A 17,247-nucleotide genomic window follows, 5' to 3' on the forward strand; every position below is an offset into this window, starting at 1 on the left:
AAAAAAATGTAAAGGAAAGGAGGTACAGCAGTTTCAGATCTTAAACTTATTATAAACAGATAATTATCAAAACTCTTTGATACTGGCCAAGAAACAGAATGGTAGATCAGTGGAACAGACTATACAAAATATATAAAACATACAAAATGATTAAAGTAACCTTATGTTTGATAAAGATAAAGATTAATTAAGCTTTTGGGATAAAAATTCACTGTTTGGTAAAAATTGCTGAAAAAAACTGGAAAGCAGTCTGGCAGAAACTAGGAATATCTTATACCACTTACCAAGATAAGGTCAAGATATATACATGACCTAGGCATGTAGGGAAATATCATAAGTAAATTAGAAGAACATGGAACATATTACCTATCAGATTTATTGATAGAAGAATTTATGAATGAGAGTATTGTGATATACAAAATGGATAACTTTTATTACATTAAATTAGAAAGGTTTTGTATCAATAAAACCAATGTAGCCAAGATTAGAAAGTTGGGAAAATTTGGAAAGCAGACAACTGGGGGGAAAATTTATAGATAATTTCTCTGATAAAGGCTTCATATGTTAAATATATAGAGAATTTTGTCAAATTTATGAGAACATGAGTCACTCCCCAATTGACAAATGGTCAAAGGATAAGAATAGGCAGTTTCTTGGTGAAGAAATCAAAACTACATATAGTCACATAAAAAATGCCCTAATTCATTAGTGAGTAGAGAAATGCAAATTAAAACACCTTTGAGATATCTTACACCTATTAAATTGGCTAAAATGATAGAAAGGGAAAAATGACAAATGTTGGAAGGGATGTTGAAAATTGGGACACTAATACTCTGTTGGTGGAACTGATCCAACCATTTTGGAGGACAATCTGAAATTATGCCAAAATGAGTTATGAAACCATGTATATCCTTTGACCTAGCAATACCACTGTTAGATCTGTTTCCCATGGTGATCAGGGAAAAAGAAAAGAACCTATATATTCTAAAATATTTATAGTAGCTCTCTTTGTGGTGGCAAAGAACTATAAAGAGAGGGGATGCCCATCAATTGGAAATGAACAAACTAATTGTGGCATATGTTGATAATGGAAATCTATTTTCCTCTAAGAAATGATGAGCAGGTTGATTTTAGGAAAACATGGTAAGACTTGCATTAAACAATGAAGACTGAAATGCTGTATATAGTTAGCAGCAATACTGTTTGAAGAGTAAATGTGAATGACTAAGCTATTTCGAGTTATATGAATATTATATGAATATTCAGATCAACTATAAAGGATCTAAGAAGGAAGTTGCTATCTACCTCCAGAAAAAGAAGTGATATCTAGAACTATGCATTCTATAGTTTCAAATAAATATCTATGTCAGATGTTGACCTTAGATATATATATATATATATATATATATAGAGAGAGAGAGAGAGAGAGAGAGAGAGAGAGAGAGAGAGAGACAGAGAGACAGAGAGAGACAGAGAGACAGAAACAGAGACAGAGAGAGAAAATTGACTTTCAGTGCTATTTTTAACAACATTTTTCATTAATAGCTAAATTCCTTTGAGGATAGTCAACGAGCATAGTAGTTTTGTTATATTTGAGATCCTATATTATTGTCTCTTTTTCCTCTCTGAAGCTTATTTCAAATTCCATTGCACATCCTGGTTTCCCAACCTCTTTCAATCTCTGACATACTCATGAACTTGTTAGGACACACATCTCTGCATAGCCTCTCTGCGAAGTAGATAATGCAATCATTAGTACTCTCATTTTATAGACGACGAAACAGGTAATGAGGTTGAGGCTGAGATTTGGACTCAGTTTGCAAAAGGTGATAGAATGAAGAGCACTAGGTTTGTAATTGGAGAACTTGGCTTCAAATCCTCACTCTACTTATTACCTGTGTGACCTTGTGAAAATTACTTACTGATGGGTAAAATGAGAGGACTGGAATAGATGGCTGCTAGGTCTAATTCTGAGATCCTAAGTCCAAGGGCAGAACTTTTCCCACTACATTACGCTTCTGAGAAAGCCATTACATCTTATTGTTTTAAAGTGCATGTTTTTCCTAAAATATTTGTAAGTGTATACATGGTGATTTAATTGTAAACTCAGTTAATCACTTATTGAGATCTTTGTGAACACTATATAGATTGCTATTGTTGCTGGTTTTTAAAGCACAAAAGGATATTGTTTAATATTGTCATATAAGTATTATGCCCTGTTTATTTTTGGTTGCCTTTACTTGAATCTGACCATAATAAAAATGTCAATGCTATTTCTAAATAAAAGGTGCTAAATAAGATTCTACTAAAGGGAGAATTCATATAACAAATTTGAACCTTCATTTTCTACTAAATACTAGTTCTAAGGTTATTGGTTAGAAATAGCCTTTCATCATCTCAGAAGGATTATGAGAATGACTCAATGTCAAGTCCCTAGAAATACCTTATAAAAGTAGTCATTTCACTGATCAAAAAATATTTTATTGGTAAGATTTTAAAAAAACTATAATTTATTAAGTTTAGCTATTTATCACTGACTTCATTTTATTGATCAAAGATATTTTATTAATAAGATTTTAAAAAACTAATCTATTGAATTTAACTATTTATTACTGACTTCATTTTGCTGAAGTTTGTATAGCAAAAAAGAACCTGGTTACTCAGATGTTATGTTATGTTGTGTTTCCCTAGTGGGGGAGCAAGGAGGAGAGGAGCAGCTAAGTGGAAGTGGATAGAGTGCTAGGCCTCAAGACTCTTCTTCATGAGTTCCAGTGGGGCCTCAGACACTTACTAGCTCTGTGACCCTGGGCAAGTCCCTTAATCCTGTTTGCTTCAGTTGCTCATCTGAGAAATGAGCTAGAGAAGGAAATGGCAAACCACTCCAGTGTGCTGCCAAGTGTTTGTCCCCCATTCTTGAAGAGGACCATGGCATCTGGAAGGTGATGCCATGACTTGCCAAGAAAACTCCAAATGGAGTCATAAAGAATTGGACAGCACTGAAAACAACTCAACAAAAACTCCTCTGTTGAATATTAAGGACTTTGAGGATAAAGACTGTAATCTTATTTCTTTATATCCTCAGTGCATTACACATCAATAGGTACTGAATAAATAGTTGCCACATTGAGTTGAATCCCTTTTTTTAAAAACACCTGCAATGCTTGTAGTATTTTATTTTCTTAATTTGGCTATTGTGTAGAATAAGAAGAAAGATATTATACTCACTTGGCTACTTGGCTACTAATTTCATGAATGATTTGGAGGTTGGTATCATTTGACTAATTGGTTTTATTTTCACCAAAAAGAAAAGAAAAAAAAAGCTTGTACCAAATAATTTTGAAAAGCATATTAAAATGTCTGAATAAGCAGTTTCTCCTTCCACTCCTCATTTCTGATTTTCTCCAAGAACAAGACTCCTTTACTCATGGTAGGCTTTTTCAGATGAGTTTATGGTTCTGGTCTCTTTTGAGACCTCTAGGCTTTTGCTCAGTCAATCATCTGCACACTCACTCCCTCTTTCTCAGGCATCTCAATCTCTCCCTGTCCCCTGGCTCCTTCCTGTCTGCTTAGAAACATGCTCATTGCTCCCCAAGCTTTAAAAAAAAAAAGCCATCCCCTGGGCCTTTTACCTCATTATGTTCTCCCTTTCACTGTCAAATTTCTTTGAAGCCTCACTCTTTTTTAACACCTCACGAAAGTTCTCCATCTTCAATACTCTACCCAATTCAGTTTAATTTACCAAACATTTATTAAGCACCTACTATGCACCAAGACAAAAAAATTAAACTGTCCTTAAATTCTATTGAGGGGAAATAACATGTACATAGAAGTAAGTAAATACAAAATAAACATTTAATTTGCATTATTTTCATTAATAAACAAGACTGGGGATAAGGGGAATTCTGGGATCTGGTTGTTTATAGAGGATGAGACATGTTTGGGCTGATCATCCTCCAAACCAAAAGCAGGTCACGTCTGTTCCCCGCGTTCACTCTAATGCTGAATAAATTATCTACTCCAAGATGGTGGAGAGTCAGGAGGGTCTTTGGTCTGGAACAGGTGGCCAATATGAAGAGGAGAGAATGGCAGGGCAAGAGACAAATTCCTGATTCTGCCTAATTGCCAAGGCAGACTGTTGGAGTTCACTTTCTATTGAAACAATTTTTTACAAAATTTGGGTGGCATTTGCCATTCTTTTTCTCCTCCTATCTTTTTGATCTTTCTTGATTCCTATTCCTTCTCTAGCCTCCTTAATGTAGACATTATGTAGTGTTCTGTTCTTAGAGACTGGAATCTTTTCTCAGGGTTTTAACTATCATCTCAATTGAAATGACTTTACAGTCTACCTATAACTCCAAATTCCTTTGAGCTTAAAGTCCAGTTACTTTCCTTTGCCAACATTTTAACTCAACATGTTCAAAACTGAACTCATCATTCCTCCCCCCCCCCCCCAAAATTACTCTTCTTGACTTCTTGTTTCTATTAATGGTACTGTCACCACCATTCTCAAGATCATCATTCTCCCTCACTCCTACATTTGACTAGTTGCCCAGTTCCATTAAAAGTTTAATTTATTAAACATCTACTATGTGCAAGACACTACAGTAGTAGCTGACATTTATGTAGGACTTTTAAGATTTCCAAAATATATATCTATAAAATTGTCTATTACTATATCTTGACAATGTCAATTTTACTTTTCTAATATCTCTCCCATCCATCCTCTCTCTTTTCTAGTTTGATTGCTTCTGCCCTAAAATACAACATATTTAATAAGCACCTATTGCATATAGAATATTTTGATAGGTGCAACAGAAAGGTTGGATAAGTCTTATCCCTGCCTTCAAGAAGTTTACAACCCAGTAGGGGGATAAGGCATCAACAAAGATAATTATCATACATAACTACATTAGAGATGATAGATCTTATAGTTAGAAGGGATCTTAGCAATCATCGACTCTAACTTCCTCATTTTATAGAAGGATATCAGAGGTTAAGTGAATTCTTCAAGATCATACAGTCAAAAAAATAACAGAACTGTGACTTAAACTCTGACCCTTTGACTCAAAATCTAACTCATTGTCCATTGCATTAGTAACCAAAAATCATACACTTAAGGTTGGAGGTAGGTTGTGATTGAAAAGAGGTAGTTGTTATGAAGTAAGGGGAAGGAATCAGGGAAGGCTTCCAAGAGAAGATAGCATTTGAGGTGCTGCTTTTTTTTTTCAGTTTCTTCCCAAGTTTGTTTGCTTATTTACATTTCAATAGCAATTAGTTTTTTTCCAATTACATATAAAGATAATTTTTAACATTCATTTTTTAATAAAATTTTGAGTTTCAAATTTTCTTCCTCTCCCCTAAGACAGTAAGCAATTTGATATATATGTGTGATTGTGCAAACCTTTCATATTAGTCATGTTGTGATTACAATTTGTAAAAAGAGAAAAAACCCACAAAAAATAAACTTAAAATAGTACGCTTTGATTTGCATTCAGACTTCATCAATTCTTTCTCTGGGATGTGGATATAGCACTTTCCAACATGAGTCTCTTGGAATTGTCTTAGAGCATTGTATTGCTGAGAAGAGCTAAGTCAATTAGTTATCTTTGCACAATGTTGCTTTAACTGTGTGCAATGTTTTGAGTTGGGTTTTAAGGTAAGTGAACAGTTAGGTAAGTGGTACAATGGATAATCTTGCAGTTGGGGAACACCTGAGTTCAAATCCAGCCTTAGACACTAGTTGTATAACCCTGGGCAAGTCACTTAGCTTCTGCCTCAGTATCCTCAATTGTAAAAATGAGAACATTTTCTTCTCAGGGGTGTTGTGAGGATCAAATGGGATATTTGTTAAGCACTTATCACAATTTCTGGAACATAGTGATCATTCAATAAACACTTGTTCCCTTTTCCTTTTCTTCCCCATTTAATGGTAGAAATGAGGCATTCTAGGTATAAGGGGGAAAGTATGCACAAAAACATGGAGGGATGGATAATAATAATAACTAACATTTATATAATACCTATTATATGCTAAGCATATGGATGATAGGGTGGACTGGAGGCAGTGTGTATTCTGCTTGGGCTAGGATATACAGGGGAGGACTATGTAATGAGGATAGAAAGGTAGTTGGTGCTAGATTGTGTAGAGTCTTGAGTGTCAGGAAAGACAGTTCAAATTTTACTCAGTAGGCAAAGGAGAGCCACTAAAGATTTTTGAGCAGAGAAATGCCATTACTAGAGATCTAAACCAGGGTTCTTATTCTGGGTTCCATGGATAAATTTCAGGGGAACAAAGAACTTGGATGGTAAAAACAATTACATCTTTATTTTTACTATCTTTTGGTTTCTACTGTAATCAATGTATTTCATTTTATGCATTTAAAAACATTTTTCTATGAAGGGGACTATATAGGCTTTACTAGATTTCCAAATGGGTCTATGACACAAAAAATAGGTTAAAAACCCTTTAAGCCAAAGAAAGATTTGACAACAGTAGGAAGGATGGATTGGAGAGGTATTATGAAGTTAAGAAGAATCTATTGCAATAGTTAGTAAGATGCATTGGGAAGAAACAATCTAGACTTCAATTACCTTTCACCTAAACTATTATTTTTATATATATGAAATTATAAATTTATATCTGAAATTATAAAATCTATCATTTAAATACACAAAGTCTTTAAACAATTTCATGCTTATAACAAGTGTAATCAAGGAAAACAAATTTGTACACTAGTCATGTTGGAAAGTGCAGGTCATTCTGCAAAGAAAATTCAACTCTTCCCCATGTCATGGGAAGCAAGATTTATCATCAGTTTTCTGGAGTAGTGATTGCTTACTGAATTGATTAGAATTCTTAAATATTGTAGAGTTGTTTTCCTTTTCAATAATTTTAGTCATCACATAAAGTATTCGCCTGGTGTTGTTCTCTTCAGGGTGGCATTAGTTCTTAAGTCCTCCCAGTTTTCTCTGAATTCATACCTCTCATAATTTCTTATGCTATAATAATGGCCCATTACATTAGTATTACCATAATTTGTTCAGTCAATCCTCAATTTGTAGTCCCCTTGCCTCCAGGTTTGCCCTCTCTTTCACAAGTCATCCTTCATACTGTTGCCAAATTAATCTTTTGTATGTTAAAATCTGATCATTTCAAGTTCAAGTTCCTTAACCTAGCATTCACATTCTACAAACTAAACTAGATTATTCTCTTCACTCAATAAAGATACCACATATGACCATTCTCAGCCTCATTTGCTGGCTGATTTTCTCTATACTCCATGGATGGGTGTATCCCATCTGTTTCTTGGATCTTACTCTTCCATATATTCTCTCTGACTTGGTTATCTCTTCATCTCCCAGGGTTTTATCATCTTTATACAGATAACTTCCAGATCTACATCCAGTGATAGTGAATAGCTATATTTCCATGTCACAAACTCCCAATTGGACATTTTGAATTGGATATTCCACAAGGAAGGGAAAGGAATAAGCACTTATTTATATTACACCTCCTGTGTGCCAGGTATTATGCTAAGTATTTTACGAATATCTCTTTTGATCATCACCTCAGGAAGTGGGTGCTGTTATCCCTATTTTACAATTGAGGAAGCTGAGGCAGAGTGAGGTTAAGTGACTTGTTCAGGTTGTTATAGCTAGTAAGCGTCTGAGGTCTAATTTGAACTCAGGTCTTCCTGACTCCAGGCCTACTACTCTACTTGTCACACCACCTTATTGACCCGGTTCCCACAGCTATCTCAAATTCAACTGGTTCAAAACTGAACTCTTTATTTACATAAAATCCCATCCTTACACCAAATTTGCCTACCTAAGTCAAAGGCCCACCACCATCCACTCATTGATCCAGTCAATGGATTATATCCATTGCAATCTTGGAACCTTTTTTGATTCTTCAACCTCACTGACCTCACATATTCATCAAGCAAGTGCCAATGCCTTGTCATTTCCATCACTTCCATCCCTTCTCTCTACCCACACAGCCATCACCTTGGTTTGAGTACTCATTGCCTCTTCCCTGGGTTATTACAATAGCCCCTTACTTGACCTCCTGGCATCAATCCCCTATACAATGTACACATATCAATATAGTCCAGTTAATTCCTATTACTTCCAGAATCCTTTAATTCTGTATTAATTCCCTTGGCATTTAAAAATTCTCCCACAATAGCCACTCCCTACCTTTTCCAGTCCTCCATGTATTCCACAGTCCTACCAAAGGGTCTACTTGCTGTTCCTCACATATAACCCTCCATTTTCCACATCATTTCCAATCCTTGAAATCCAACTTGGCTCACACCTCATCTTACACATGAACCCTTCCTGATCTGCCTAGCCACTGACACCTTTCCTTACAAAACTATCTTCTATTGATTTTGTATTCTACTCATAAAAACGCCTTTCCCTGGGAAAGTACTTTTGCACCCCTAATAAGTGCTGTTCACCCAAATCTTTTTGACTCCAGTCATTCAGGTTCATTAACTCTGGTGCCATACAAGATTCTTGCTCACTCCAGGTATCCAACTTGTCTAAGAAATTGAGAATGAACAGTAGCTTGTGCTCACATTGTTCCCTAATTCAACTTTATAACTGTTTTCAAAACAAGCACCATACAGCAGATCTGACTGCATGTTCATCCTTTGTTGCTGAAGACCATACCATCAGAGAAATGACATGACTTGCACTTGACTTTGTTTTTGAGAGAGGGTCGTGCAGGTCACCAGCCTCACTTCTCCAGAGCCTTCTGAATCCAGTGACCAGATATTCATCAGGATGGCTAGAGATGACCCAGGATAAGGGAATTCGGGTTAAGCGACTCGCCAAAGATCACACAGCTAGTGTCAAATGTCTGAGGTGAGATTTGAACTCAGGCCCTAACTCCTGCACTGGTGCTCTATTCACTGCATTACCTAGCTGCCCAGCAGATCTCAAAGGCTTTTGGTGAAGATTCAAGGGCAGAACCAGGTATAGTAGACAAAGTGGATTGAAAATTTTAGCTTAAAGAAACATTGTTCCATAATTACACCGATAGTGGCTTCTAAATGGAGATTCTTGAGCAAGTTTGTGATTGTCACACGGACATCTTAGATTAGGGTCTGACTGACAAGGAAACCCTAACAATGAAACTTCTAAAGATATAGGTCTGACAGTATTTCTAGGTATGGGTGGGGAGGTTCAAATTCCAGCAATAGGAAGGTCAAAAAGTTTCACTACATGCTGACATTCATTTGGAGAACTGTGGTGTTCTTTAATAAGCTTGCTTTGCTTCAATGCTGAGTTTATTAAACTAGTCATGTTTAGCTAAGAAAAACGAACATTTTCTAACAGAGGAATGTATTGCTCTCAATGTGGCAAGCTTGCCATTATTCAAGTTCTTCAGAGACCAGTGTTCTAGTGGGGTTGCCTTCATAAAGAACTTTTCTGACATTAAAGTAACTTGAATGCCAGTCAATTGTCTCTGCCAAAGGTGCCAAGAAGCTGTCTTTAAAACTACCTATTTTGGTGTTTAGTTCTAGGCTGGTTCTTCCAATTCACATAGAATAGGAAAAGACCATAAATTATATAAAAATTCTAAAATAGTCTAAAATGTGGGTGTTAGGGGGAACATGAGTGTATTCATAGGGCAGCCAAGAACCAAGTCAATTAGTGCTAAAATCTGTTGCCAGCTTCCTAAATATTCTTAAAGCCCAAAGCATTCCTACATTTAGGTAAAGCCCCACTTTTCAAATAACCAAGACTGTAGTCAGAACTGGCCATGTTCTATTAAGTCAAGGGGAAATAGCTACTTTTATCTTACCATATCATTTAATGGGTTAAATCATACAATTACACAAATGTTACCTGAAATATGGGAATGCATTTTTTAAAAATGGGGTCAGCCGCCTAGTTTAAGTAAAACTTTTGTAGCTGAATTACTCAGCAAATATACCACTTTGATGTTAAGTAAATGATCAAGAAGTGACACTAGTCACCATGAAAAATCTGTCCACAGCAAAAATCGTCTAGCTTTAGTCCAATTCTACATACCTAGAAACAGGATCTTATTCCAAAAAATACCTGTATCATTATAAAAAGACAAGACAGCAGTAGCACAGCATTATTTTAATTTACCACACATGTGCCAAATTTTTAATTGCTTTGAATTTGGAAGGACCACTTAAAGATTTGATTTACCTGTCTTGCCTTTGGATACATTATATTAATATAAAATACGGACATTCACACACAAATCAGTATCAGGTTAATCAGTAATGCACAACATTCACAAATTTATAAATCATCCCATAATTGCAGTCATAAATAAATTTATGTGAAATTCAAAAATAATACATTCTAAAACTTTTGTCTAAAAACTTTTGAATAAAATTTTGTCTTGGCATTTTCAGTATGATATAAAAAGCTTCATTTTAGATTTCTTAGTTCTTTTCCAGTCACCATCCACACACTTGTCTCATGATGCAGATGCAATGATTCCACAATATCCCTGAAATGGGAAAACATTGGGTTTTTAAGAATGACCATCTAAACATAAAAAGAGCCCTTCAAAGGCTTTATACCCAAAACAAACAGTCAGACATATGGCCCCATAGTTGAGCTTCAGAGCACAGTACTTTATTTACCTGTTACTTTCTTAGAAAATTAGTACTTATGAAAGCATTGTTTATATTTTGGTCTTATCTCAGAAGCCAGATCCGTAATATGCAGTTTTTCAACAGGAATTCAGGTTCGGGATAGTATCATCATAAATAAGACCAAGACACAGTAGTGAAACATTTAGCAATTTGTAAAGTTTAGAAATGTTTATTTCACCCAGAAATACAAGGTTTACGCAACTATGCATAAGAGTGCAGTTACTCACTTTGGCATCGGTAATTAAGAGTCCCTCAATCTTGCATATTCAGGATGCTGTTGGCAAAGATAATTGTCTATTAGTAACTCTTTAGACTTCAAAGTTTTATTTTCCATCATTATATTCTCATTTCACCTTTTGCTTTAAAACAATAACAAGGGTATTTCTTCTCCAGTTATAAAACATGAAAAAAACTAGGGTTAGTTCCTTCTATTTCTAACAGCATGGTCTTCTCAGAAGCCAGATCCGTATGTTAAGTTTTTCATCAAGAAATCAGGTTCGGGATAGGTTCATCATTGATTAGACCATCAGATCTGTTCAATAAATTCCTTTTAGGTTATTTAAAGATCAACTTTCTGACGCATTAAACTTTAATTAAAAATCAAAGGCAATTAAAAAGCAACATATTATTTAACTGTATTACTGGGTTAAGGTAAATGCTTAAAAAAAAATTATATATACCTCAAACTGAAGTCATTAGTCACAGTCAACAAGATCTTGGGCTTTGATCCTATTATAGTAGTCACGGACACTTGTCCTGCCAAAAAACAAACAAAAAAACCCACACTCCATTAGATTTTAAACATTGAGACAGCTCCTAAGAAAATTAAAATTAAGTTTTTATTCCAAGCAGCCAGTTTTCTATGCTCACCTGTTCCATTCAAGTATTTATGGACTCATAAATGCTGGAAGAATATCCATCCAAATGCCTTGATGTTTTCATTTGAGCCTAGAAGAGAAAACAAATTTTCATTCAAATATCCCAAGATCTTCTATCACCCTCTCCCCAGTTTCTCAAGCTGCCATCACCTACCCTTCTGGTGGCACACGGCGTTCCCCTGGCTCACCTGCTGCTAGGGAGATTTCCCTACAAGTTGTTAGTTCTAGTTTAGAAACCACAACTTATTTTCACAACTACTCAACTCAAAAAAGTTCATAATAATAAAAGTATTTGCAGAAGCAAGGACAAACCACAAAGATGAAAGGCTAAAGACGAGAGTGACACTGTCTTCAAAAAAAAAAAAAAGAATATCTTTCTTTTCGGAATACTTGCAGACCTGATTGTTTTCGCACGACAATCCTGAAAAGTCCCGGAGAGCTCTTGCCATTATTCCTACAAGAGAAAATACCACAAGGTTTTCCCATAATTAAATGTTGCCTTATTCCGGAAGGTGTCCCTTTTCCAACAACAAAAAGGTTTTCCCCTCTAAAGAAAAAAAAGATCGTCCCTTCGTGGCCCTGGCTGACGAAGAAGACTGCCCCCCCATGGGACATGTTACAATCCAGAGCGCACATTTTGCACCGTCAGCACAAAGAAATCACGCGGGCACGCATCCTCAGTGTGGCCTCCCAGGGATCAATTAGCATCTGACTAAGGAGGGGGAGGGGTGGGGGAAACGAGGCAGGGCATTCGCCATTTTCCTCAAGACCTCCTTTCCACAGGCAACAGCGGGTTATTAACGGACTCTAAGTAGGGCTTTAATAAATAATGCCAAAATTGGGGAGGGGGGAACATCTGCTAACACTTCCAGGACCCCGTAACTTCCTCCCCCCACCCCCGCCCAAATCCCGGGATTTGAATGCGGTCCCGCCAAAGCCACACTTTGCTTTCAGTCTCCACGAGGTCGAGGACGCTCCGCCCCGTCCTCCTACAATGCACTGCGCGGCACGGCTTTAGGTAGCACGGAACGCTAGGACTCGTAGTTTCGCGGGCCACCAATAAAGGGCGCCTACAGATAATTGCCCATCACCCCCCATCCCCTCACCCAACCCTCCACCCCCACCCCTAGCAGGTTGTCGCGCCCCCTACAGGAATGCATTTTTTTTGCCTCCCGTCCCCCTCTCGCTATGTCCTAATGGGATCCGAAGTTCAAAGCCTCTATATCTTACTGTTCCTCCAGATTCATGCAATCAATTAAAAATGTCCTCTTGTCCCTCCCCGTAAAAAACCCCTAAAACTCTCAAACAGAGATCCAAGGTTCCCGATAGTTTCTTACCTAGTTACGTTAACAGCCAGCCGTCGAGCCGAAAAGAATTCGGCAACACTCGGGCAGCTCCTTATATAGCCGAGGCGTAATCGGAACGAGGCTGCCTCTTCCCCGCCCCCCATTCCCCACTGTCCATTGGACGCCTGAAAGGCGATGGGCGGGGAGAGAGGGGGCGGGCACTCACGCTAATCTGAATAGGGCGTGCCGAGTAGTTTTGGGATCCCGAGCTTGCTTTCCGCGTTTCCGCCGGTGTCGCTTCTCTATACTTCCGGGGCGCCTTGGGTGCGCGCACGCACGGACGGACGGACGACCGAGGCGCGACTGCCTTGTTGTGGGTGGGGAGGCGCGCTGCTTGCCTGGTGCTGGCAAGTTGGGTCGGCTTTTCCTTGGGCTCGCCCTGTCGGGCTGGGCCCTGCTTGGCTCGGGGAGTGGCGCCAGAATTCAAACAGGCGCTCTCTCTCAGCGGGTGGCGTTGGCAGCGGCCGGCGCCGGAGCCGGGTTCAACGCAGCCTGGCACTTAGGTCCCTGCTTTCATCAGAATGGGGACTCCCAGTGAGGAAGCTCCCTCCCTCAAAGCGAGTCAGCCCATTGCATGCGTCTCGTGGTCTTATAGATTTTTATCGTATGGACTATTTTTAATAAGAGTTCGGGATTGCAAGTGTGATGTCCAGGTAGAGGAAACGCTCTCTACCCTGCAAGGGGCATTTTATAGTCTTCGCGGCCTGCGGAGGTGAAGCGACTTACCCAGGCTCACAGAGTCCGAAGCAGGATGTTTACCCGCTTCGAGGACATCTCTAGATGGAGTTAATGTGTTCGTCTCCCCCAGCTGCAAAGGAGAAAGCGGGAAGGAGGGGCGGCGCAGACGGGGCTGCTCCGGGAGACGGGACGAACAGTAGTAACAGCCGGATGTAGGACGCCCCAGAGCGAAGGGCCACGCCGCTTTCTCGGCCTCGTCAGCCCGCCCTGCCGGCTGCCCCTAGGCGGCTGCAGATGCACCCTCTGCCGGAACTGCTGCAGCCAAGCGAGCCTGGGCCAGACGGATCTCCGCGTGGCCACCGCGCACCAGACCGGACCCCCTAGCGGTCAAGGGGCGGAGAGGGTGGAAGGAACCGTGCTGGAGCTCCCCTCGGCCCCAAGATTGGGGTGCGGCGGTCTTGGAGCGGGGCCTTTGAAGCCTCCAGAGCGCTTCCTTTAAGCGTATCAGATTTCGAAGTCTCCCCCTTGGGGGATGGGAGGGGAAGCGGGGGTAGTAGTGGGAGGCGGGGTGGCGATCTTTACATTTCAGCGAAATGGAGAGGAGGGCTGGAGCCTGGCTGAGGCGGGAAGCATCGGTGCGTGAATGGCCCCGCGCAGCCCCGCAGCTCTCGGGCGCGTTGTGGCACCGGGGAGCGTCCTTGCCCTCCGAGCCCCAATGCAGTCCTGGTCTGAAGCGCTCCACGCCACCCGATGTACGGGAGGCAGTGAGCGTGCAGCACCCCCTGTGTGTCTGGCACCGGCTTTACGAGCGTTATCTCATCTGGCCCTCACAACAGCCCTGTGCCTATAGGTACACTGGTAAGCCCGTTTTTACGGCTGAGGAAACAGTGACTTGCCCAGGGTCACACAGAGGATGAGGATGACGAGGATTGTGTACATAGTGCTTACTGTGTGCCAGGTACTGTGCTAAGCACTTGACCCTCACAACAAGGGGAGGTAGGCGCTGTTATCATCCCTATTTTACACATGAGGAAACTGAGGCAAGCAGAGATTTGTACCCTATGTGTCTGAGGCTGAATTTGAAATCCTTTGAAGGCATTGCTCTCTACCCACTGTGTCACCTGGCTTCACTAAGTATTCCACTGGGAGGACAGAGGAAGCTTTCCCTCAAAAGAAGGCACATGAGTTTATCCTATAAGGAAGAGAAAATTTTTTGAGATCTAGAAGAGAGTGATTTCCAGATGCTTAACCCATAGATACTTTGTTGACTTCAAAAACAAAAAAGTCTTTAAAATTCTTGCAGATGATGGGCATGGTGCTGCAAACAGGCCTGCGATTGTTCCTGGGGGATGATGAGGCTAGTGGATCACTGGGGTTCTGAAGTATAAAGCTGTAAGCGGGTAGAGTACTGGGCCTGGAGTCAGGAAATCCAGGGTTCAAATTTGCCCTCAGACACTTACCAGCTGTGTGACCCTGGGCAAGTCACTTAATCTTTATTTGCCTTAATCCACTGGAGAGGAAATTGGGAAACCACTCCAGTATCGTTGCCAAGAAAACCTCATGACCAGTACTGGTGTGCTATAATAGTCCACAGGGTCACAAGGAGTGCGACATGACTAAATGACTGAACAACAACAGGGCATTGATGGGTCAGACACCAAGATGATGATTCCCCAGGCTATTTAAAGAGGGTCTAAATAGGAAAAAAAATGGGACAGGTTACAACTTCTGTAAAGTCAGCATTAGAATCAGGCTAAGAGTGGTCATTATACTTCCAGCCCAAGTGAAATAGGAAGGAATCAGTGGAAAGAGAGAGATAGTGGCAGAAGAAAGAAAAATTTGACTGAGGAGAATTTACATAATTACAATAATGTTAATTCCACAAGCACTTAACACCTACTATGTGTCAGACCCTGCTGTAGGTGCTGGTGATAACTGTCAAAAATAAAACAGTACCTACCCTCAAGAAGCTTACAGGGGAATGACATGAATACAAGTCAATATATATGTATATATATATTTTTACACACATATATGCATATGCATAATATATAAATGTGCACAAAAAAATAGTTTCCTTTCCTGGCTCTGCTTCTGTCTCTCCAGACTTTCCCACCATACCTTAGCTTCCTTCTCACCCTGGAAGTTCCCTATTTTCTCTCACTTTTTCACACTAGGCATCCCTCTACTCCTGCAGTTCCCTTTTTCCATTGGTAAGTTTCTTCCAGAACCTCCATTTTGAGGAAGGTTCTGGCTCCCTGGATTTTACCACTACATCTGTAACAAGGCACCTTACCCATTAGAATGTAAGCTTCTTTGAAGGCAGGACTATCTTTCCTTTTGCTTGTATTTGTTTTCACAGCACTTAGCATGGTGCCTGGCACATAGAAAATGCTTAATAAGTGAAAAGTCAGTGGGGAAGCACTCACAACAAGAATTATGACAAAAGAACTCTTGTAACTGAGCCTAGAAGTGATCCGGAATTTCCAAGAACAGAGGTGGAGAGGGATAGCTTTCCTGGAAGGGGAGACTGACAGCACAGTGGCAGGAGATAGCAAGTTGAAACAGGTCATTCTGTCTCTGAATGATAGAATATGTGAGGAGAAATAAATGTGTAATCAGTCTGGAAAAACAGGTGGAGTCAGATTGATTTAAAGACAGATTGACTTTAAATGACAGGAACTTGAGATGGCATGGTCAGAACTGTACTCTAGGATATCAGTAGTAAACATTTTTAAGCATTTACTGTATATCAGGTGCTGTGCTAAGAGCTGGGGATACAAATAAGAAAAAGAAAGATAATGCCTACCCTCAAGGAACTTATAATTTCATGGGGGAAGACAACAGACAAAGGGGAGCTGAAAAGGATTTGGGGGGGAAGGAGGAAAGGGCAGTGGTGATGGTGGAGTGCAATCCAAGGGGTATAGCTAGTGGGAAGTGGTTGGGCTGTGGGTCCTCTTTAAATGGAGTCTTTGGAGGATGCTTTTTGCTCCTCCTTTTAGCCTTTGAGAGGGGGAGAGGCACTGAGGGTAATGATGAAGTGTGAATTACCAAAGTGGATAAATGATGAGTTTCCTGTGATGATCTTTTCCTAGATCATGATGGTAGATGTCAAATTCAAGTAGTCTCAGTTTGGGAACTGTGCAGAGGATGAACTGGAGATTGGAGTCTGGAAACGGGGAAACCAATTAATTAGGAAATTGTTGAAATAGGATGGCTGTGGTGTGATTAGAGATAAGATGTATTTGAGAAATGTCTTGGAAATAGAATGAGTAAAGCAGGTATTTATTAAACACAGGCTTATATGTCAAACATTGTGATAGGTTCTGGAGACACAAAGACAGAAATGAACAGTCTCTACCCTCAAGGAGCTTTGTGTGTGTGTGTGTGTGTGTGTGCGTGTGTGTGTGTACACATATAAATAAGTACATATAGAATAAATATAGGGAGAGCACTAGCAATGGGCGGAGGGAGATTAGAAAAGGGTTCATGTGGAAGGCAGTATTTTGACTGAATCTTGAAGAAAGTACAATAATCAGTGAGCTGAAAGTGAGAAGGGGAGAGCATTTCAGGCATAAAGTCCCAGAGACAGAGTAGAGTCAGGGCCAGCTAGTGCTGTGAGTGAGGAACAACAAGAAGCCAGGTTGGCACAATAGTATATTGTTTGATAAACGTAAAGACCCCAGTTACTGAGAA

The 17,247-nt window shown here is 39.7% G+C and overlaps 2 non-coding genes across 2 annotated transcripts; both read right to left on the bottom strand.

Annotated features, from left to right (window-relative positions):
- Positions 1-10,693: 10,693 nt before the first annotated feature.
- On the bottom strand, positions 10,694-10,766 carry LOC140530621 (small nucleolar RNA SNORD50). Its single transcript, XR_011976049.1, has one exon. It is a non-coding gene; the product is annotated as a small nucleolar RNA SNORD50 (small nucleolar RNA).
- A 331-nt stretch (positions 10,767-11,097) lies between these two features.
- On the bottom strand, positions 11,098-11,169 carry LOC140530622 (small nucleolar RNA SNORD50). The gene has a single exon (XR_011976050.1). It is a non-coding gene; the product is annotated as a small nucleolar RNA SNORD50 (small nucleolar RNA).
- Between the last annotated feature and the right edge of the window lie 6,078 nt (positions 11,170-17,247).

This window comes from Notamacropus eugenii, chromosome 2 (genome assembly GCF_028372415.1).
Source record: "Notamacropus eugenii isolate mMacEug1 chromosome 2, mMacEug1.pri_v2, whole genome shotgun sequence".
NCBI classification, from domain to species: domain Eukaryota; kingdom Metazoa; phylum Chordata; class Mammalia; order Diprotodontia; family Macropodidae; genus Notamacropus; species Notamacropus eugenii.